We start from the raw sequence: 23,374 nt of genomic DNA, 5'->3' as shown, positions 1-23,374 counted from the left end.
GTGGCAATTCTGAAACCTTTACAGAAGCTTATGGAAGACACTGATGAGTGGTTAGTTCTGAGGCACTCTTAGTCTCCTATTAGAATATATTACCTTGTAATAAAACAGGATTATGCTGCTGCATTAGGAAGAAACATGGTAACTGTAAGAGAAAGACATTTATCATGCTGCTCTCTTTCAGGTTTATCATTCCAAGCACAAAAGCGATTCATAAAATAATTTGATTCTACATGTAAATCAGTCATGCTATTATTACTACCAAAGAACATAAAAGTCTTTCATATCTTCTGGGGGGAAAAATGCTGTTCAAAGGGAGTTGCATTCACTGAAAGCAAGTGGTTCATGCCGCAACAAATTGTGAGTTGAAAGGCATCTGAACTTGGGTGAACTTTGTAGGAACAATTAACAGAGTATATCTGACATAAACTCCTATGTATACAATTGTGATTCAATCGGACACCTGTGCCGCCTCGGAACAACTGGCAAGGGATAATAGACATGTCAGGAAAGGAAATTAGGCCCAAGGCAATGGAATGTTCATGTTTTAGGTGCTCTCACCCTTCATTGATTTAAAATTAGCTTCATCTCCAAGCCAGTGAATTTATATCAAAATATCTACCCCAATTGCCTTTTTTAGATTTGAGTACTGCTAAGATGTCATGTCAATAGTGTGTGGTGGATGACAAATGTCTTCTAGCAGGCCACACAGATCGAAAGTGTAAAACTGTATCCCTCAACCTTGGCCGATTCCACACTACCTTAGCTCCCGCTTTTCTTGTGCAATGATTGCTCCATCTGTTATTGCGCATTCTTCGCTTGTTTGTCCACATCACCCTTTGAATAGCACTTCTCCTGCGCAATCCGTTGATCACATCCCCTTTCAAAAAGACGGGTAAAGGGGCGGGAAAAACCCGAACGGCTCCGTGGTTTTTTTTTTTTTTAAAAAAGGACAAATTGACGCTATATCGACGAGTAAGCATCTTGGTTCAATGGTACAACGACACCATTAAGATAATATATTTTAAAAAATCACCCGAGACACTTACGATGAGCGCTCGGAACATCACAGCCTGCATGCTGGTTGAAATCATCCGGGAATGGGTGAGCAGTCATGATCACCTACAGCAGCATCCCACAGCAGAGCTTCATTTTGTCTTTGGAAAATTGAAATCTGTGCCTAACTTGTCGGCACAGTCCGTGTTGGGGCGTAACATGAGCCATGATTTCAGTATCATGTGGATGCCCCCCCCCCAATATATAAATTGAATTAACATATGAAATTGTTCCTCTGATATTTGAGGTCTGCCCGCTTTTTTAAAATGAGATTAATATGATGAGATGTCGCCATATCGACACGGTACTCTTATTTTTTTAAAAAAGGGGTGGGGACAAAGGTGGAGAATTACTCCTTAATTGGGAGGCGGGTCAAGAGAGGCTCGGAATTCAACGGAGGGCAGTTATTCATCAAAAGATAACCTGCGGCGAAAGTGCAATGGGCTGTGGCGACGCCATGGCGAATTAATGACGGCTTTGGAGACGATGCATGTGAACAAATGAAGAAATGGCGCTGCAGAAGTGAAAAACTGCCGCAAGAACAACGGTAGTGTGGATTCGGCCCTTGTAACTAAGATTCAGAAAAATATTCCCTATTCTGTATTTTTAAAACATTTGTTTATATTTAAATCAATAGTTGTAGATTTTCACTGTATGCTTTTGTACATTTACACAAGATATACAGTTTTTAAATGCATTCTATGTTCAGCATATGCCATTTGTTTGCATAAAAGACATGCCAAGGCTCCAAAGGGAGAGAATAGGGGGAGAAATATCCCAGATCCCTTGGGAACCCATGAAGCAGGGCAAGTCATATGACAATATTTGGGTTCATAAAAATCCAAGAATTGCCCTCCTGGATCAGTGGCCCATCTAGTTTAGCAGCCTGTTTCATAGACCAACCACAGTGGTGTCTCCTAAACACACGTTCAGATGTTTTTTTTTTATAATATGTTTTATTAGGTTTTCAAAAATACAAAAAAAAGAAACTTTTTAGTATCAGATTTGTGTACAAGATAGTCATTATATGGTCAATATTTCAGAAAATCTATAATATAGACATCAAGCCATAAAAAAAAGAAACTGAATAACTGGACCCCCTCCCTTCTTTCTCTCTTTATATAGAACACAGTCCATTTAGATCTTTCCAAGCACTTTTTAATTTCCTTGCTTTTTAACCCACCTATTCAATTTCCTTTCTCATTTCTAACAATTTTTTATACTTTAGGTGAGCATCTTCTTAAGGCACATTTCGATCCTTTAGTTCTTGAGCCTAGGGTACTAAGCCCTTAGTCTTTCCAGAAATAGAGCAGAGAGGAGAAAAGAAGAACAAAGAATAGAAGTGAACATTCACATTCTATTGTTAGTCCCATTATTTATATATGTCATTAACTAAATATTTTCTTAAAGGGGCAAAATATACAATGAAATGTTTATAACAGCCTACCCTCGATCTTTCATATATCAGATCTCAAGCCACCTAAGATTTAATACTTGTATTTTCATTATAAAAAAGAAGAAAACAAAGCAAATATATAGGCAAGCTTAGCTTAACCTATAGTTTAAATTTTAAAAATTAACACAATTATAAGGTTGCCTCTACCTCCCTAGTGTTTCCCCTGTTAGACCTAATAGCTATCTTATCTCAAAATCATTCTTATCCTTTTATTTAAAGAAATAAAAAGAACTCCAATAAAGAACATAAGAAATAAGACGGGAAATAAGAGACATCCAAGACCCGTTTACCGGGTCATACTTTGAATTTCATTTTTGTTCCTCTTCTCTCTCCCTCTAAAATAGCATTATGGCTCCTTCTTTCCTACAATACTTTTATTTAAGGGAAAGAAAAGAGCTCCAACAGAAGGAAAATAAAAATAAAAATAAGAAAGGGAGCAGAAGACTCCAAAAAGCCTTTTACCAAGCCTTTTACCACACTCCCTCTAATCCAGTAGCAAAACATAAACAGTGTCTAACATGTTAAAAAGAAAAAAAAAACATATGGCGTCATATTAGTTCTATGCTTGATAAAACAAAACAAAAAATGGTTTCTTTTGATTCTCTAGGTTTTTATATCAAAGCAATTTAAGTAGAATTCAGAACATATATAAATTGCAATATATCCCATATACCCTCCTTATTTATCAAAGCCCCAGGATCATGATTTAAGTTCCATCTTCTTTCTTCTTCTTTCTCCCTCTAGAGTAGTGTTGCAACTCTTTCTTTCTGACGATCAACCATAAGTGGCTCTTCTTGCTTTCTAAGCATCCCAGCAAGGTGTCGATGAATACATTGTTATGTCTCTGATTGTCTTTCTTCATCTTTGTGATGTATTTCTTAATTGAAGTACGTTATGTGCTTTTTGCTTCATACAGGGGCAATACACTAGATCTCTTCCTCACAGCTTCCTTTCCACGCTCCTCTCCCTTCTTCTCTACCTTTCGTACTTTCACAGAAAAAGACTGGATTTTGTTGTTGTTTCTCCTCCAATGTTTTTTTCAAATAAATCTGTCCCATGAAAGTTTTCTTCTAATTTGGCATCTAACACACTGCTCTTGTCTGATTTCAATCCAAGTGTCTCATCTGTTTTTCTTAAAACGTCATTCAACAGCTTAGAGATTTGCTGCAGCTTTGAAAATATCTCTTCAGAAAGCGTCATTTTATTCACTCACTTTCAGATGGTCAATCAAAGATCTCTTAAAACTGGTAAAAAGCTCATTTGCTCTTGTTGCTTATAGTTCAGGAGATTTTTGCTCCCCAGCTCTCTTCCAGGAAAACTCTTTTTGCAATCGCTCTTCAGTGACAGTCCCCTGGTTCATAAAGCAGCTACTTCTCCGGAGGATAATAAAAAACCCCTCATCAAGCTGGATAGTCCTTGTAAAGCCATAAACAATTCTCTTACTTGGAGAGATGTCAAGTAGAATCACTCTTTTTCGGTCATTCAGTTATCCTTACTTCTATCTTGTCAGGAATCTATGCTTTATTTTCACTTGTTCAGAATCCCGGGGTTCGTAGCTTGAGAGCCAGATGGCTTATTCCATGGTCCTTGCCTTTCGAGCTGGTGTGGGGGCTCCACAGGGGGTTGCCAGTCCCTTTGAGCCCCTCCACCTTGCTCTGGCCTGCCTCCTCTCTGGGGGGGGGGGTCTTGGGGGCCTGAATCCTCGAGTCCCAAGGAGTCAGGAAGATCATGGCACTGAGCTCGTAACTCAGCTGCCGTGACAGTGCCATGCCATACTGGAACCCACACATTCAGATGTTTAGTACCTCCAGTTCCCTTTTGTCATTCTTAGTTGCCATTGATAAACCCTTCCTTTATGAATCAGTCCAGTCCTATTTTAAAGATAGATATGGTAGCAGCCATAACTACACCCACCGACACCCTTATTAATTCACTTCCCAGCAATTGGCATTTCCTTCGTCAAGTGATTCCGCTTTCTGAGTCTTATTAATTTAATTCTTTGTTGAGAGAAGAATTCCTTTTGTCAGCTCTGAATGTTTTGACCATCAATTAAATCCAGTCTTGGTGGGATAAGCTGAGTGCAAGGGAAATCTATGATTGTGGGCCCATGGTGAAGCTAAAAAAACATATAAGCTAAAGAGATGGTTGAGAGAGGGGGATTTAAACAAACTAATATTAAGGGGTAGAAAAGAGCAGGAGTTCAGTAGCACATGTAAGACTAACAAGATTTGCGGTAGGGTATGAGCTTTCATGAGCCACAGCTTACTTCTTCTGTGACTTATGAAAGCTCATACACTACTTCCAAATTTGTTAGTCTTATAGGTACTACTGGACTCTAGTTCTTTTCTGCTGCTACAGACAGACTAACACAGTTACTCACCTTAATATTAAGGGGTGATAGTATCTTCAACAATCTAATCTGAACTAGTGGTCAGTATTGGATGGGTCATACAGGCCAGGCCAAGGGCTGAAGTTGGTTTTTTTTTCTTTAAAGAAATACTTCAACTTTTTTAAAAAAGCTCTTATTTATTTTTTGTTTGTTTGTTTTTGTTTTTAGACCACCTTTCCCTCAAAAAAAAAGGTCTGAAGCAGTGTACAGACATTAAAATCAACAATAAATATTCCACATTGAAAAATTTAAAAAACATATAAAAAAACCTGAGGGAGACCCCACAAAAATACAACCCATAAAACAGTGTGATTCCATTACCTGGGACAGCCCAAAAGTAAACAACCAGGTAGAAAAATTTCAAATGCTGCATCAAAGGTCTGCCCGAACAGTTCTGCCTAGCAAGCCCTGCAGAATGGTCCGGCAGAGCACTCATATCATCAGACAGAACATTCCACCAGGATAAGGCCACCACAGAGAAAGCCCTTAAACTGCTGAAAGAGATGAACCACTTGTCTTATTACACTATTCAAGTAGAAACAAACATTCATGTCACAAATTTAAAAGCTTATTCTCCTTGAGCAGGACAAATCAGTGTTCCACGACAGACCCATTGATCACAGCCTCTACCTTGGATGAAGTCCTGAGGTAGAGTCTTGGGTTCCAAGAGATAAACTGAGGGCAGGACAGAACACCCACTCTTCAGAAATGTCCCAACTAGTAGCTGAAATGAGATTTGAACCTGTATCCTCTTGGATCATTCCTGTTTCTCCTAGCCATTAGGCTACACCAGCCAAAGATGCAAAATATATAGCTCATCTTTTAAAGCGCCACAAATGACATGCCTAATAGTTGGCAATTTGAGGTTCCTTAAAAATCTCTCATTTCCCCACTCCAATCCTACCTATTTGCTTCCAACAACTGTGCTGTTTGGAACTGTTTCTGTTTGGAGATAGTCTCTGGCTCCCTCCTGAGCCAGAATTAGATCAAATTAAGTGAACACAGTATATACATTTGCCATTTTGAATATAACTCAACAGAAATTCACTTCTAATCTGCTGCTTCTTTCTCAGCCAAGAAGCAAAATAATGCATATTCTCACAATCCATAAATCCCTCTATGGTTACTTGATTACTTTGTATGTATTATTTCATTTATACCCGATCTTTCTCCCCAATGGGAACCCAAAGTGGCTTACATCATTCTCTGCTTCACAATAACCTTGTGAAGTACATTAGGCTGAAAGGGTGTGATGGGCCCAAGGTCACCTAGCGGGCTGTCATGGATGAGCAGGGGATGAAACCTGGGTCACCACACTGGGTCTCATGGCTTCTGTAGTGAGACTTCCTGAAAACCTTTCCAAGAATTCATAGAATTATAGAATCATAGGGTTGGAAGGTACCTCTAGGGTCATCTAGTCCAACCTCTGCACAATGCAGGAAATTCACAAATACCTCCCCTCCCCTCACATACACACCCATGCCATGACCCTTACTCCATGCCCAGAAAATGGCAAAACACTGTCAGGATCCCTGGCCTGGGGGAAATTGCTACCTGACCCCAAGGTTGTGATTGGCCTAAACCTGAGCATGTAAGAAGGGGCCACAAGAACTAAGCACTGATGTAATTGCTGCTAATAAAGTGGAAAAGGCACTTTGCTCATGCTCAAAACCACTCTCTCCTTATTGCCCATCTCTTAAAAAGAGAACTCATGAGTGTCTCTTATTTATTATATTTATATCTTGCCTTTCGTCTATCCTTGGTCCCTTGCTAAGTCTCCCATCTAAGAACGTACCAGACAGAGCCCTTTTTATCTTCATTCAAATTGCTGAGCTCTCTCTCTTTAGACCAAAGGTAGGCAACCCTGGAATGACAGAAGGAGCCAGAACATTTTGTTTAGCATAGTAGCTCCCTTGCACCACCTCAAAAGCAAGGGCGTGGTCAAGCTAGGCCTGACCATAGCTCCGGGATTCTTTGCATCTTGAGTAGTCATATCTCTTTCTGTTTCTGCCACCAGCAAGTGCCAGCAGCCATTCTCCAACAGTTAGGGCTGCGTACTGCTTAGGGTTGCAGAAGAAAAGACCTCACTGTTGTCATCCTCAGGTGGAAATTTATGCATAGCCATTACAATCCACATTTGACATTCAAACCAAAAAAATTGCCTACCCCTGCTTTGGACAATACCCTGAATACATACCCATGAAAGCCAGGGTAGGTGATTTAAGTGATGCAGAACTTGTCTGTCTCGTGTCCTTCTAACGTCTAACACAAAATATGACGTGACAGCATCAACTTGCACACCTGCCTGCCCAGCAAGTAGTGATGTGGCCATGTCACCGCTGGTTTATATTAGACACTCCAAGGAAGAGTTAGAGGAGAGACTGAGTGGTAGCATTAGCTCCGTGTCCTTTATAATATCCAGCTCTGATCCTGGCTCAAATAAAGCCCAACTTAAAGAATGAACACACCCCACTACCATCTGCTCCAAATCCCAATTTCTTTTAAAAATAATCACTACATGTAGTGGGGTGAGGGGGGGCTAATTCCTCTCCCCTCTGTCATTTTGAAAAAATAAACTATTTGCAATTGCATTCATGATGCTTCATTAAATCTTCCATACAGTAAACCCCGGCTACCGACGATAGAGAGATGCCTAATCTTCTGCAGTTTGTTCACTAGAGGGCATGCTTTAGCTATAAATGGAAAATTGGTTATACAGGAGGAGGAAATAACACAAAATAACCCCTCACTTTTCTGGTCTAATGCGACAAAAATGGCTAACAAGATGTTAACATTAATTTTATCACAATCATTATTTTTATCCTGCTTAAAATGTAGGGATTACAATTTCCTAAGGTATTCTACAGCCTCTCTTGCTCAACCACCAAAGCAGAGACGGAGTGGATGGGGGTTAAGGAAAACATTAATGTAAGGTGAGTGAGCAAAACAAAACAAAAACCCTCGCCGAAGCCTCTTGGATCAAGGAGACCGGTCTGGGACCTTGCATCTAAAGGGGAGTCTAGCTAGAAGGGGACTGGCAACAGTAGGCTCTAAATAAAGTATTTCACTTGTTTTGATGTAATTTCCAAGCTATGGGTGCCTAGTTTTAACACCAACAATACTGGCAGCATGAAAGAAAGGGAGACAGAAGAGAAAGAGGCAGGGAGAGGCAGATTAAATTCAAAGGTTTAAAGGAGGAAGAAATAGAGCTGTAGAACAGGTGTTGGGAAAGAATTTGAACTCAGAAAAAAAGAAATCTATTCCACTTTGTAATCAATATTTTTAAAAAAGGCCTACAAAGGCTTGAAGTCAACCTCCCCAAAGCAAGACCTCTCCAGAGATCAACTCTGGAACAGCGATTCATGACCCACCATGCCACCAACATTAGATTAGCCATAATTACCTTTCTGATGTCAACTGGAATTGCATTGCAAAGTAAACAAGGCTTATGAGACCTGAAATATAAATATGTATTTATTTCATTTTTCCTTCCTTCTCCGTCAAGGCTCCTGAGAGAGAACAATGTTTGAACACAATTAGTGAATAAAATTTGAACACACACAAACAAAAAGAATTAAATTCTAAAAAAAAATGCAAGGAAGTTTACCACTAAAAGATATTTCCCTTCTTACCCACAAATACAATAATATTCAAACAGTTTCATGTACGAGCCATGCAAACATACACACACATTCACACACTCAGGTACACATATGTGCATTATGCTTCACATAGTATAAACAGCCTGTCATTTGTCAATGGTAAATGGGTTTCCATCAAATGCAGCCAAACCTGCTCAGTCAATTGGTACCTACAAAGCATCGTCTGAAAGTCCATGGCACATAGGCTAATGTTGCTATATGACTTTCAAAGGTCATTCCTCAATTCTCTCCAATCTCTTTTAACATCTTGCTCCAATCTCTTTTAATGCAACCATTCAACCTCTCTGTGACACTGGAGAAACTGTTCCAGCATGGTATAGAGTGTTGGACTAGATTGTGAGGGGCCCACGTTCAAATCCCCACTCGTCCATGGAAGCTTACTGGGTAACCTTGGGCCTAACTAACATCACAAGATTGTTGTGAGTATAAAATGGAGAAGGGGAGAACAATATCATATGCTTTTCACCGCTGAGGAGCAAAATAGGTTATAAATACCTAAAGAAAATAAATATAAGCTAAGCATTATGGCAGCAAGAAGGGATGTGGCCCTTCATCTTCTGCTTAAGCTTAGTGTAGTGGTTAGAGTGGCAGGACTCTAATTTGGAGAGCCAGGTTTGATTCCCCACTCCTCTACTTGAAACCAGATGGGTGACCCTGGGTCAGTCACAGCTCTCTCAGAGCTCTCTCAGCCCCACCTACCTCACAAGGTGATTTTCGTGAGGATAATAATAACACACTTTGTTAACCACTCTGAGTGTGGCATTAAGTTGTCCCATAGGGCGGTATCTAAATCGAATGTTGTTGTTAAATAAGTTCTACAGTGACATCAAAATAGATCATTGCTCACTACCACTATTCTATAACCATGAGGAGACAATTTTAAAAGAAATAATAACCACTCAAGACCCTACTTCTGTATTACAGGGAAATCTCAAAATTCTAACATAACCAGGTGTATCCAGAGAAATCTGGTTAAGAGAAGGAGACGGGGAAATGACTATCATAGGAATTGTATTGTCCACTCAGAATTATGATGTTTGCCCTAAGCCAGTCCAGAAAGCCATTATTCCTAGTCACATTCTGCAGAGTTGTCAAAAGGCAATACATTGTCAGTTTTACCTCAGCTCATTTCAGGATTCATCCTAAATATACCCCCCCCCCCAACACACACACAAGATTTCTCCAATTTTCATGTGATATGCCAACCAGGCTGGAAAAAACCCACACCACTAAAAAAAGAAAGATTTGTTTTCAACCTCAGCATTAAAGGTCCTTTTATTGATTCCTCTTTCTTTCAGCTGCACCTTTTATGTCATTAGCTTAACTAGGTTACCACCGATTTCCACTATGCAAGACTCAGACGAAGAGGGTGAGGATAAAGCAGGAACTTGAAATGATCCTCAGAAACACTCAGTAATGAGAAATGTTGCCAGGTGAGTCAATCATATTTTTTCTCTGTAAAGTAGTTTAACCCCTGACTTTTACGGCTTGAATGCAATTGTGATACGCAATCAGACACCCCATTTCTCAGACTCTCATTCCAGACTTGCTGAATTCATTAGCAAGCAAACTAGCAGAGGGGAAACTGTCGAAAACTCATGGTGGCAATGGGGTATAAAAGTCTTTAATGGTAATAACTCACACAGAGAATGACAATTTATGGCTTTTTACAGCACACAGTATAATTTATGGGATGTTACACATTGAGGTGGATGTCTAATGAGAGTTGTATAAAGCCATAAATCACCAGTATTTCCAGACCGCCATTAAGGCCTCTGTGTTTTCTACTCGCCCTGTAAAGCTATACCTCATGTTAACCACACCCTTGTCATGCCTTATTACTCAAGGCAAGATAGAGACAGTAGCAAGAGCTTGAGGCTATATTTTTTAAAGAGAGAGGGACCATTGCATACACAAACTAATCCAAAATGATTGAACAGGATGCAACTAGGATGAGATGAATGCACTGACCTAGTGTATTTTATTATCATCTAGAGTGATACATGGAAAACATTTCATCATATACATCATCTACTGCAATGCAATGCTGTATTTAATGTTATAACATAAGGGTGTATGTGTGAATGCTGCATCCTCTGCAGAAATAATCTGTCTTCACCATCACTGATGAATGGTCATGACTTCAGTGGGTTTTGTTCTGAATACCAAAAGTGGGAAGATACTGAAAAGGGTGAACTGTTTTACTATAATCATTGAGGATTTTTATGGGAGAGTGTATTTTTCCAGTCCTGGAGCAAAAAATCTTGATGAAAATTGTAAGAAGCTTCGAACTGTGTTTGAGAAGTGAAACACACAGATCGTTCTGGATCTGAATATATTTGCTTATTTGTCCATCATAGGAGCTTGTGAGCAACATCACCTAGAAAGGAGTCCAGTAGCATCTTTAAGACTAACCAACTTTATTGAAGCATATTGAAGCTTCTGAGAACCACAGCTCTCTTCTAGGACATAGGCTGGCCCTGGATGGTGACAAAGGAGGGCAGGACTCGGTCTTTGAGGCTCCCGTTCACATGCAGGGAGGCACACTTCCTGGCATTGAAGTGCAGGCCCATCCAGTTGGCAGTGGTGGAGGCAGTGTCCAGCATCTGCTGCAGTTTACCGAGGGTTTTGGTGACCAGCACCAGGTCATCTGCGTAGGCGAGGACACTGATCTTCTGGCCATGGAGCTTGAAGCCTCCAGGACTGTTGGTGATGTGGCGAAGAAGGGGTTCCATGGCCAGGTTGAAAATGGGGGGGGGGGGCAGCCCAGCTTCACTCCACAGTGGATTGGGATCACTGGGGTTTTTCCTTCTATGGCCCTCACTGTGGTGATGCAGCATCTGATGAAGAGAGTTGTGGTTCTTGAAAGCTTATGCTTCAATAAAGTTGGTTAGTCTTAAAAGTGCTACTGGACTCTTTACTATTTTGCAGCTACAGACTAACACGTCTAACTCCTCTGGATCTATCACCTAGAAAGCATACGTCTGGAACTGTACAAGATGCAGCTGTAGTAAGAAAGGAACATCTTTTATTTCAGGTAGTTAGTAAAGGAAACGTCTGTAGTCAGAGACAGTAAACCTCTAAAAACCACTGGTAGGAGGCTACATCAAGGGAAATCCTTGGCCTTTGTGCCATTTGTTGGTCTTCCAGGGCAACTGGTTGTTCACTGTGTGAAACAGGATGCTGGGCTAGATGGACCTCTGGTCTGATCCAGCAAGGCTCTTCTTATGTTCTGATATAGGAAAGTAGAAAGAGAAGAAAACCTCAAAATTCAGTCCACAAAATGTATAGCAGTTCTAGAAGTCCTTAAAGGAAGGGGTAGTACAAACCCAACATGTAAGAGGAGTAGCTCAAAGAAGAAACTGGAATCAAATCAAAATGCAAATCAAAATGCTAGTTCTTATGAACTAGCTGATTTCTTGGAACCCTCTCTGCTTTTATAAAAACAAATACAGAACCAGCCTTCAAAGACCCCTAGTGGGATCAGATCACAGCCAAATTAAGATTATATTTCCCAAGCCAGTGGCCTTGACATGGTTTTCTAGAGTAGCAGGGGAGGGAGGTGCTTCATTACAGACGGAGGCTAGCCAGAGATACAGCACAGTGATGCATAGCATAAATGGATTCATGCTACCACCTAAAAGGCAGGTAGCAGAAAGTCTGGCTACACTGTGAGGGCAGAAAGCCAAGATTTAGACCAAGCTCAGCCAAACCAGAAGTTTCATTGTGCCTATCAGTCAAAGGGAATGATTTTGCACACTTTTATTCCCTGCTATGCCTAAACAGGAATCCGAGCCTTGAATGCAATCCAAGATAGCTCAATAGGCTAGCTTCTAGCCATGAAGATCCAGCATCTGATATCCTCAGACTCCCGTAAATCAGGTAGTTTTTCTGATTTTTCAACAAGACTAACATCTTTGAAACCTACCAAACTGCTTGGTAAACTGCATTTAATTTCAAGATTGCTACCTTTCCTCCTGTATCATTTGTCCAAGCAATTGCATATGCTTATATATTCTCTCCACAAAACTGGCACTGCAAGATGCCACATTGCAGAGGAGTATCCAGGATGAGCCAAACTGGGGATAAAAACAACAAAAAATAACCCATTTGATTTTTTTAAAAAAGCTGTGAACTAATCTTGGATTCCTCCAAAGAGCATGATTTAGCCCCTAGAGCACTTCAACCTGCTCAGCAGTGATAAAAGTCTGAGCCTGTGCTGCTGCCTTGAAAAAACAATTACCTTCCTTAGGAAATTCCATTCCATTGATTCCTGAGCAGGCCTCTGAGCAGAAATGGCAAAATCCAGCCCCTGCACATTGTTGTACAATATGGACAGGTTTAAGGCTAATGGGGTTAGGTTTTCTATGTGTTTATTGGCTTTAGAAGCCTTATATGGGCACAGTGCCCAACCACAAGTGGAGAACATGTGGTCAAGACTACTAAACCAGTCAGCAGAGTAACAAAACGACTCCAGTCATCAGGTCAGCATTCGGTTGGGGGGAGAATGCAGTCAAGTCATAGCTGACTTATGGTGATCCTTGCTGGAGTTTTCAAGGCAAAAGACTATCAGAAAATGTTTGCCATTGCCTGTCTCTGCAACCCTGGTTTTTGTTGGATGTCTCCCATCCAATTACTAACCAAGGCTGACACTGCTTAGCTTCTGAGATCTTATGAGATCAGGCTCACTTCGACTATCCAAGTCAGATAGAAGTTTCAGAGAATGTTTGGGGAAGACTGCATTTGTGGGCTTGGTAACCAAAGATGCAAAATGGGTTGATCATCAGAGTGTTTTCAGGCAGAATTCTCATAACAAAGAAAAAAAATTCCGATCTAGCCATTCGTAGATCTGGGCTGCCGCCAAACTCAGGTAGCCAATTCTAATTGATCAAGTCTCGTTTCCGGTCCGGAATCGGGAATCGGGGAGGCCAAAGCAGGAGGGCGCCCCTCTCTTTCCAGGGTTGTTGTGGATTTTCTGGGCTGTATAGCCGTGGTCTTGGCATTGTAGTTCCTGACTTAGCTGACACTGAGTGATCTCTGTCTTTTGGTGCTACAACTCTGAAGATGCCAGCCACAGCTGCTGGCGAAACGTCAGGAACTACAATGCCAAGACCATGGCAATACAGCCCGGAAAACCCACAACAACCATCGTTCTCCGGCCGTGAAAGCCTTCAACAATACATGCTTCAGTATACTCTGCAAAAATTTGGAACATACAGAAGATCAAAGCAAGAGTTGCCGCCGGCTTTTAACCCGATGATGGGGGGAAGAGGGAGTTCCCTCTTCCCCCATCCTGTTGGATGAAAAAGCCAGCCTGTAAACTATCAAAGCTCAGAGCAATGCTGAAAAGCACTGCTTTGAGCTTTGAAAGACCCCACACTAGTTTTTTCATCCAATGGGAAAGAGGAAGAGGGGGCTCACTCTCCCTGCCTCCCATTGGGTAAGAGAGCCAGCATGGAGTTTTTGAAAGCTCAGAACAGTGTTGAAAAGCACTGTTTTGAGCATTGAAGGTTTCCAGGATGGCTTTTTCATTCCAGTCAGTGAAAAGGCTGGCTTGGAGTTTTTCAAAGAGGGAGCTCTCTCTTCCTCCTTTCCATTGGATGAAAAAGCCAGCCTGGAAACTTTCAAAGCTCAAAACAGTGCTTTTCAGCGCTTTCAAAAACTCCACGCTGGCTTTCTCACCCAATGGGAGGCAGGAAGAGTGAGCTCCCTCTTCCTCCTCCCCAGTGGATGAAAAAGCTAGTGTGTTTTTTTTTAAAGCTCAAAGCAGTGCTTTTTAGTGGTGCTCTGCACTTTGAAAAACATGCTGGCTTTTTCACCCAATGGGATGAAACAGCTAGCCTGGATACTTTCAAAGCACAGAGCTGCTCTGAGCTTTGAAAGTATCCAGGCTGACTATTTCATCCAATGAGAAGGAGGAAGAGGGACCTCCTTCCCGTTGGGTGAAAAAGTCAGTGTGGCCAGACTGCTGATCCAAGGAGTGGGATGCTCCTTTGCATGCCTCTTCGCAGAGACAGGGAAAGGGCATTTCCCTCCCCACTTCAATTAGCTGCTTGGCAGGGATTTCCCCACCAAACAGCTGATCCTGGGTTTACATGCCTCTTTCCCTGCACTTTGCAGTGGCATGGTAAGGGGCATGTAAACCCCAGCCAGCTTAGATCAGCTGTTTGGCGGGATTTCCCTGTCAAACAGCTGATCCCGAGGCTTAAATGCACCATTCCCTGGTGCTTCAAAGTGGCACAGAATGGGGCAGTTAAACCACAGCTAGCTTGGATCAGCTGTTGGGCGGGGATTCCCCCCCCCCCAACAGCTGATCCTGGGGTTTAAATGCCCCTTTCCCTGCTGCTTCGCAGCGGCATGGAAAGGGACATTTAAACTGCTTGATCGGAAGCTTCCTGAAGTGATACAAATCACTTTGGGAAGCTTTAATTTGAGTTTTCCAAATTGGGCTCAGGCTGCTGGACCCGATTCAGAAATCCCAAATCGCACACCCCTAACTCCTATGTTCCAGTAACATTCCTCCTGCAGCCGTCTTCTGGTGGTACCCATTCCGTAGGAGTAACTCTATGGCAACAATTAGGTCACAGGTTTTTCTATGGTGGGTTTGAGTTCCCCAATTACATTCATATGGCACACGGTGCTTAGACTGTCAGTCCATCAAGGTTAGTATTAACTACTTAGGTTGGCAGTGACTCTCCAGGGCCTAAGGTGATGCTGAAGATTAACTGGTGATGCTGAGGATTGAACCTGAGTCCATCAGCATGCCAAGCAAATGCCCTACCAATGAGTCATGGCCCCTTCCCCTTTCCAAGATTCATTCACCAGGAGATATATCATAACCCCAGCAGCTCATTTGTCATTATTAGAGATTCTGTCCCATTGCAGGGCTTTCTCCATGCCAGATGGAACATTTTCCCCTCTGAGGGACTTTATAAAAAGGTCCCAGTGGCAGAGATGGTCTGCCCTTGCAGAGTAGGCAAGGTCGAGACAATCAAGCACATCATTCTTCATAGCAATTTGTATCAGGAAGCTCTTGTGAAGATTCTACAACCCTTGCTTGGGAGATTTTCAAAATATTCTTCTTTGGAGATCCCTAAGAAGTTTTTATCTGATGCAATTCCTCAGCTTACATCACCTAGTGCCAGATTGTTTGCTGTAGCTTATAGATTTCATAAGGTACGCTTACAGAAACCATCAGATATATGAAATGGGAGTTCACTGTGGTCTGTGTTGTTTTCTGTTCCTGAGTCTTGTTTTTAACCTATACTGTTTTATACTAATGTCTGCAAATTTCACTATCATTTTTCTTCGGCATAATTTGCTTGATCAATATATGCTGGTTATGAACTATGATGACGACAACAACGACAACGACGATAAAATCAGATCCATTCACCTGAAAAGACCTACCACAGTGGGTGCCAAGAATGCCTTAACTCATTGCCTTCATGAATTTGTGTGAGTTAGTTTCATTCCAGAGGGCATTTGGTGAATTGTAAACTGTTATGACAGATGTGGCTGCTTTTAAACTTTGTATTTGCATTGTTTTAACTGTATATTTCCATTGCTTTTAAATAAGTATTTGCATTGCTTTTCATCTTCTTACTGGAGACTTTCACTTTTTGTGTTGTCATATCTCTTGTTATGTTAGACACTTTGAGTTGGAAGAGATAAAGCAGGATACAAATGTTTAAATAAAAAAAAATTGATTCACAATACAATTGGAAGAACTCTATCTTAATTAAATAGCATTATTTATAGAGTTCAAAGATGCCACTTGCAACTTGTGGATAAATGGTTTTCTGAGCAGACAAAAGTTTTCCGATCACAGGCCTTCACACCCATGAAAGCTAGAAACTTCCATTTATTTTGCTTGAATATAAAGCCAGTTTTCACAGCTGCGGCTTTTCCATCTATGGCAAATTCTTTTTGAGTTCTGGAAATGAGCCTGGACAAATTTTGTGGCTCCCATATAGATGTGGTAAAGTTCCACCTCCTGGTTAATTTCCCATCACAAACCACATTTTAATATTCACTCTCCTTAGTGGTGCAGTAGCTAGGCAAACAATGATCTTAGAAATCTCATAAATAAGAAAGTGTTGCTTTGAAAATCCATTATTTAACCTTAATTAATATCCAGAGGTCAGCAAGAGCAGCATGCAATTGTTCCAATTTTAACTCCAGTATAGATTCTACAGAAAATCTTTGCTAATAGAAGGGATTTCCATCCACATAACTCAATTTCCTCATCTCCCGTAAACTCAAAATGCCCCCCTAATGCTCTCTGGGGATCCAGGAGACCTCTAGGGATAGCCATGAAGTGAGACTTCAAGGTCTGCAGCAAAAGTGGGGAATTGGCAACTCTTTTTCACAGAAATCTTCTGTTGGGTCCAATAACCTTTTTTTTTTCCAAAAAAAAGTTATTCCTTTTCATTTTATTAGTTACTTATTTATGTTTCTTGTCCTGGTCTGGGTAGCCCAGGTAAGCCGGATTTGGTCAAATCTCAGAAGCTAAGTAGGGTCAGCCTTGGTTAGTGAATGGATGGAGACCTCCAAATAGGGGTGTGCAACCCGGATCTGGGATTTGGAAAATAGCTGGATTTTTGCTGATCTGGCTAAATCTAGCTTTCCCAAATCAAATCAGAGCCAGACCCCCGGATAAATACAAACAAATCCAGTAAACATGCCTTCAGCTTTTGGCTGGCTCCTTCCTGGGCATCTGCTACTTTTTTCCCCCCAAAAAAGGAAGGGGAGGAGAGAGGGGGGATTGAGCCTAAGGCAGGAGAGAGGTAAAGTGAGGCAGAGAGGGAGGGGGTGAGCGGCCTGTCCATGCAGGAGCTATCATTGTCTGCTTAGTTTCCATGAGTGACCCTGGTTCAGTTGGGTTAAGTTGCAACAGTGTCCCTTGCTTCAGTTTGGTTTGAATGGAATTTTCTGTTTTGACATGATTTTCTGGTTTGAAATTGGTTCCTCTGATTCACTTTGGTTCTGGAAGGGATTCCATTCATTCCCTTGCTTCAGTTTAGTTCTGTTGGGCTTCCTCCTGCATTTTGGAGTGTTTCTTTGGCCACTGGCAGCCTTTCCCCTGTGTGTTCCTGCCTGAGAGCCTGCTTGGAAATATTTACCCCATGGGAAACAACAGAGAGTGTCTGGCAACACTTTCTTCAGAGGCCCATAGAATTGGACCCCAGGTTCCAATCTTTCTGAAACTTGGGGGAGGGTCTTTAAAGGATAGTCAGGAGTAATTGATGAGAAAACTTGGTGGTGTTTGCTTGAAAAATGCCCCTCCCCTCCCGAATAGCTCCCAGATAGTTTTCCCCATAGGGAATATGGCCAAATAAATCTGGAATGCTCTGATCAGTCTTAACCGGATCAGAGAATCTTTCTCAGATTCTAAGAATTTTGTATTTATTTATTTTTTGGATCCCTGAAACCCAGATCTAGATTTTCCAAACACAGACCTGGGTTGCCCAGGTGAGCCTGATTTTGTCAGATCTCAGAAGTTAAGCAGGGTCGGCCTTGGTTAGTAATTGGATGGAAGACCTTCAATGAAGATCAGGGTTGCAGAGGCAGGCAATGACAAACCACCTGTTATACTCTTGCTTTGAAAACCCCATCAGGGGTTGACGTAAGTCAGCTATGACTTGACGGAACTTTCCACCACCACCCATTTTTGTTTCTTTATTTTTCTATTGGTTTACATGAGAAGCACTTTAAAGAGAAGAATATATATTTAGACTGTGTTACTCTTTTGTTTTCAATTCAATTGGAATGGAATTTTTAGAGATTCTATCAACTGCAGTTCAGGATGATTGGAGAAAGGGTCACAGGGACTTAAATTTCTCACCTGCAGAGTATGGACGGAAGCATTGTAGCACTGGTACAAGGATGGCATTTGACACTCAGAAAGGGCAGGCAGGAAACTGAGCAGAGCAAGAATGGAAGTTTGTGCACGGGAAGACCCAGCAGGAGGAGAGACTGTTATCCTCTTCCTGTACCTTTCTGGATATCATCCCATTTATGAAGAAAATGCTTGGCTGAGGGCCAAGCTACACATGACGAATGACACTTGAACGGCAAGTGGATTGAGTGGAGGGCAAGTGAACAGGGAGGAATACACTTGCTGTTCAAGTGTCATTCGTCATGTGTAGCTTGGCCCTGAGAGAACAGGTTCTTAAGGGAAAGCTACCATTAGTGCAAGAGAGGAAGAAAAGGAGGAAGAAAGCTGAGCATTAGCCAGAAAGAGGCATTTGGCTGAATACAGTGCTATCTGCGAGGAGACAGTCTCGCTAGTAGCAGGACATCCTCACCTCCAGATAAAGCTCATGGCTTTGGTGGGAGCAGAAGAAGTAAATTAGAACTTGGCAGCAAAACACAAGGGCACTGAGGGCCAAGCTACAAGTGACGAATGGCACTTGAATGGCAAGTGTATTTCTCCCTGTTCACTTGCGCTCCACTCAATCCACTTGCCCTTCAAGTGTCATTTGTCACTTGTAGCTTGGCCCTGAGATACAGCAGCCCCAGTCTGAGAGGTAGTAGACTGAAGCGGGGGGTAGGGGGCTCAGGGAGTACTCTTCACATCCCAAGCAAGCAGCTCTGGGACCAACCATGCCCCTTACAGATTCCACCTACCCCCAACTACCATGGCAACAGAAATAGTAGGCATATACTTTAAGGTGACTTTGGGAAGGATGAGGCTTTGGGGGACTTCTCTCTTATCAATAAACACTTCCTCGGTCCCTCCACCACTCCAGTGGGCCCTTCGGAGCCAAAGGCATCAGTCTTGGCAATGGAGAAACCATTTAAGTCAGACTTTGATGCATACAAGAAGCATATTGCCTATCAGGTTGGTCATATTTGGGAGACGAATTCCAAGTAGATATGGCCAACTGAATGAAGAATACCATTTACCCATTAATGTAGCTCTTGAGATGCTTTAAAAAGTGACCGGTCCACAGTCAGCCGTCACATGACAATAGCACAGTGCAACAAGAGCTACCCAAATTGTTGAACTTGCCTTGGAAATGTAATAACTTCTGGAAAAAAAACAGCTTCTGCTGATGTCATTGCATAAAAATATTTCTATGAATCAGCTCTAAGATAGCAAGACACAGAATGAAGCACCGCCTTTCTGTTCAGAAAAAAAATCATCAGAATGCCTCCTGACTTCGCAACATTTTTTTTCTCAAACAGCTAGAAATATTTTCTCTTGTTCTGCGTGTTGGTAATTAAAATTAATGGGCTGTATTGAAAACATGTGCATTGTTTAAACAGTTACAGGAAAAATTAATACTGCATTTCTGACGGTAACTGTAATTTATCGTTAGGTGGTGTTATTGGCAAAAAAGAGCAGCATCTTTTGTTAATATGTTCAGGAAGATTTATTCCATGCAACTGTGAACTAATGAATACAATCTATATTCAGATATTGCTTTTACTCACTTAACTGTTCTGCTGTGAATTTTCAGAACAGTTGGCAGACAGAGGTAGGAAGGAAGCAAAGAAAAAAGGAAGACTAAATTAGCCACATTTAATACATTTAAGCCAAGAAAACAGAAAGAAGGATCGACACACCTGTCCAACGGATCTACAAGGAATATAGCAATCTCCTCTTTTTGTAAAACCTTCCATAAAATCATGACTGAACACTAAACTTGCCATGAGGGAGAACACAAACATTCTCAGAAACCAAAGCACTGTTAACTCCTTGTGCAATCTTTCAGATACTGCATCTAAAAAGTGCTTTGGCTGTCAGGGCCATGCCCAGAGTTCATGCTGACACCTCCCTGTGTTCCTTTGGAGACTCCACCCCACACACACACACACAGGTCTTTCCTCTCACAATATTTCTGCTAATAAAATTATGAAAAAATATTTTAAAAATCTAGCAAGGGGGACCATCTTATGAAATATTTTACCTCCAAGAATGAAAGCATGGATTTAAAGTAGCAGTCTCTTTTAACTGGTTAAAATGCTTTCTGATAATTACTGTATAACAATTTAAAAGGCAATCTTAGTATTTTCTAGGGAAAATAGGTTACAGTGCTGGGCAGGGATCTGGGAGGCCCAGGTTTACATCCTCACTCTGCCATGGAAGTTCTTGGGGTGACCTTGGGCCAGTCACACTTTCTTAGCCTAATCTACCTCATAGGGTTATTGTTAGGATAAAAAGGAGGGGAGAACAATATGAGCCACTTTGCGTCTCCCTAGGGAGGAAGAAAGAGTATAAAGTTTTATATATTTCATTGAAGTTTGCAAATTGAAGAATAAAACCCCTGGAATAGAGAAGAAAGAGCTCCTCGTTATCTTCTTAAAAATCTTTCTCCTCCACCATGGAAACTATGGAGACAGTAATTCCTCTTCTCTCTCCTGCAAGCTTCCCTTCATTTCCCCACAACTTTATACTTTGCACATTTTTGGATAGATTTCTTGGCTCCAACAATGTCTCTCCAATGACTTTGTCTCCAGTTTGACCCACCTATGGATCTGCTTTGAGCCTCATCCATCTTTAGCTAGGATTTGCACTCCAGAGCCAACCGTGTGCTCAATGGACACAGCTGTCAAGAATAAGAATGATGGAATTGGAAACTAGGTAGAAGTCCAACTTCTTTTTGCATAGCAACTACATTTCCCTGCTTAGTCCTTGTATTCAGAAAGTAGCCTTGGAAAAATTGTTTCCATCAACTTCCACTCCCCGTCTGTAAACAGGAATAACAGTAATTCATATTGCTTGATTAGTACAAGCTGTAATAAGATTCTGTGCAGAAATAGGGTAAGATATAAGATTTTTTTAAAAGGTAAATAGGAATGAGGACCAAGAATGAAGAAAATGTAGACACTCATTCCATTTTCTTCTCACAACTGCCCTGTTAGGCTAAAAGAGAAAGAGCAGCCCAAGGTCACCCAATGAGCTTCAGGACCAAGCTGAAATGTGAACTGAGATCTCTCTGGTCCTTGCGTACTGTTCACCACTACTCCACACTGACTTCACCTGAATCTTAGAGCCAAGCTACAAGTGACGAATGACACTTGAACAGCAAGTGTATTTCTCCCTGTTCACTTGCCCTCCACTCAATCCACTTGCCGTTCAAGTGTCGTTCGTCACTTGTAGCTTGGCCCTCACGTGTATTCCTCCCTGTTCACTTGCCATTCACTTGCGCTCACTTGGAGAGCAAGTGAATGGCAAGTGAACAGGGAGGAATACACGTGAATCTGTTCACTTGCCAGGCAAGTGTAATTCGTCACTTGTAGCTTGGCTCTTAATCCCTATATATGACAGACGTGGAGAAAAAAGTACTCAGCAAAACAATACCTTCATCAAAGCTGTGCTGTTTTGCCAGAAAAACACTACTAAAATTAATTGGAATATTTGATGTTTATTTACCATAATAAAATATGTCTGTGGTCTCTGGGTTTTTTCCCCCTCCCCTTCTTCCAGTCAGAGAAATGGCCAGTCTCTCAGGGCCAAGCTACACATGACGAATGACACTTGAACGGCAAGTGTATTTCTCCCTGTTCACTTGCCCTCCACTCAATCCACTTGCCGTTCAAGTGTCATTCGTCACTTGTAGCTTGGCCCTCAGTAAAAAACAGTTAGGAAGCAAGCAACAAGGTAACAGAAGGCCATGAATCAAATCCCACACACAAATTCCTAGTGGTTTTTGCTTGCCTCTTGCTTGTCAGTTGCATATTTAAGCTGTATAATAAAAGATATTACTTGGTATGACAGACAAACTCCCATTTATTTCATACCTCTTGTCCAACATGCCAGTCAATAATTCTGCCAAAAACACCTTGCTTAGGGCCAAACTAGATGTCATGGAAGGAGTCTATGTGTTTATACATGGAAATGCATTGGCCACATAGAAGCAGGATGCATGGACTAATTTTTAAAGTGAAGGAAACCTGCAACTGAGAGCAGCTCAACCCGTGGCCCCTCTCCAGAAACACTTCTGTCAGACAGGAACACTTTGAAGTTCAGAGCCACAGATGGGACAGAAGTGCCAAAAACAGGGTTCTAGCATTGCGATGGAACAGCACAAGACAGCTAGTTCCACTAGAACCTTACAACAGCAGCCAAAAATCTAGTGACCCTGGAATGCTCTGTCTGCTGAAATCAGGGCCTGGCAGGACCTACTATCCTTCCGCTGGGCCTGCAAGACAGAGTTGTTCTGCCAGTCATATGGCTGAGGCTGGGCCTCTGCCGGCCTGAAAAAAAAAGGGGGTATATAAAATCTTAACCCTCCCTGTGAAGGCTGTCCACCATCCTGTTTTAAATGTGTATGGATTTTTATTGTATTTTAATATGTTGTTTTTATTGTATTTTGTATTTTAACATATTGTTATCTGCCCTGAGCCCACTCACAGGGAAGGCGGAATAGAAATTTGAAATAAATAAAATAAATAAATAAATGTAACCCATCTGTCTTTATTGGTCAGCAGCATTAGAACCTTACTTTGATCCACTTCTTTCTTGTGAGAATCTGTCCTCTTTGGGTTGGTTTTCAGGGGGGGGCAGTTATGATGTTCTGTTTTCCTGGCACTGAATATTTATTAAGAGTAATGCATTTAATGCTGTTTTTCCCATCAATAATGCATAACCAGTGTAACTATGATCTGAAATGGCAAAAAAAAAACAAAGGACGACATCAACAACGCAAAATGTATACAAAGATGACAGTGACAATGTGGCAAGTCATGCCTAAAGGTAAACTACAGAAGAAGGAGGACTCTGCACTCTCTCACAGTGAGCTCCTTTTGCTTTTAAAATTGGAGTCACATCTCACCCCCTTTGAGGATTGGAAAGTTACATGT

The sequence above is a fragment of the Eublepharis macularius genome, chromosome 13 (assembly GCF_028583425.1).
Source record: "Eublepharis macularius isolate TG4126 chromosome 13, MPM_Emac_v1.0, whole genome shotgun sequence".
NCBI lineage: Eukaryota > Metazoa > Chordata > Lepidosauria > Squamata > Eublepharidae > Eublepharis > Eublepharis macularius.
This window is presented reverse-complemented; position numbering follows the sequence as displayed.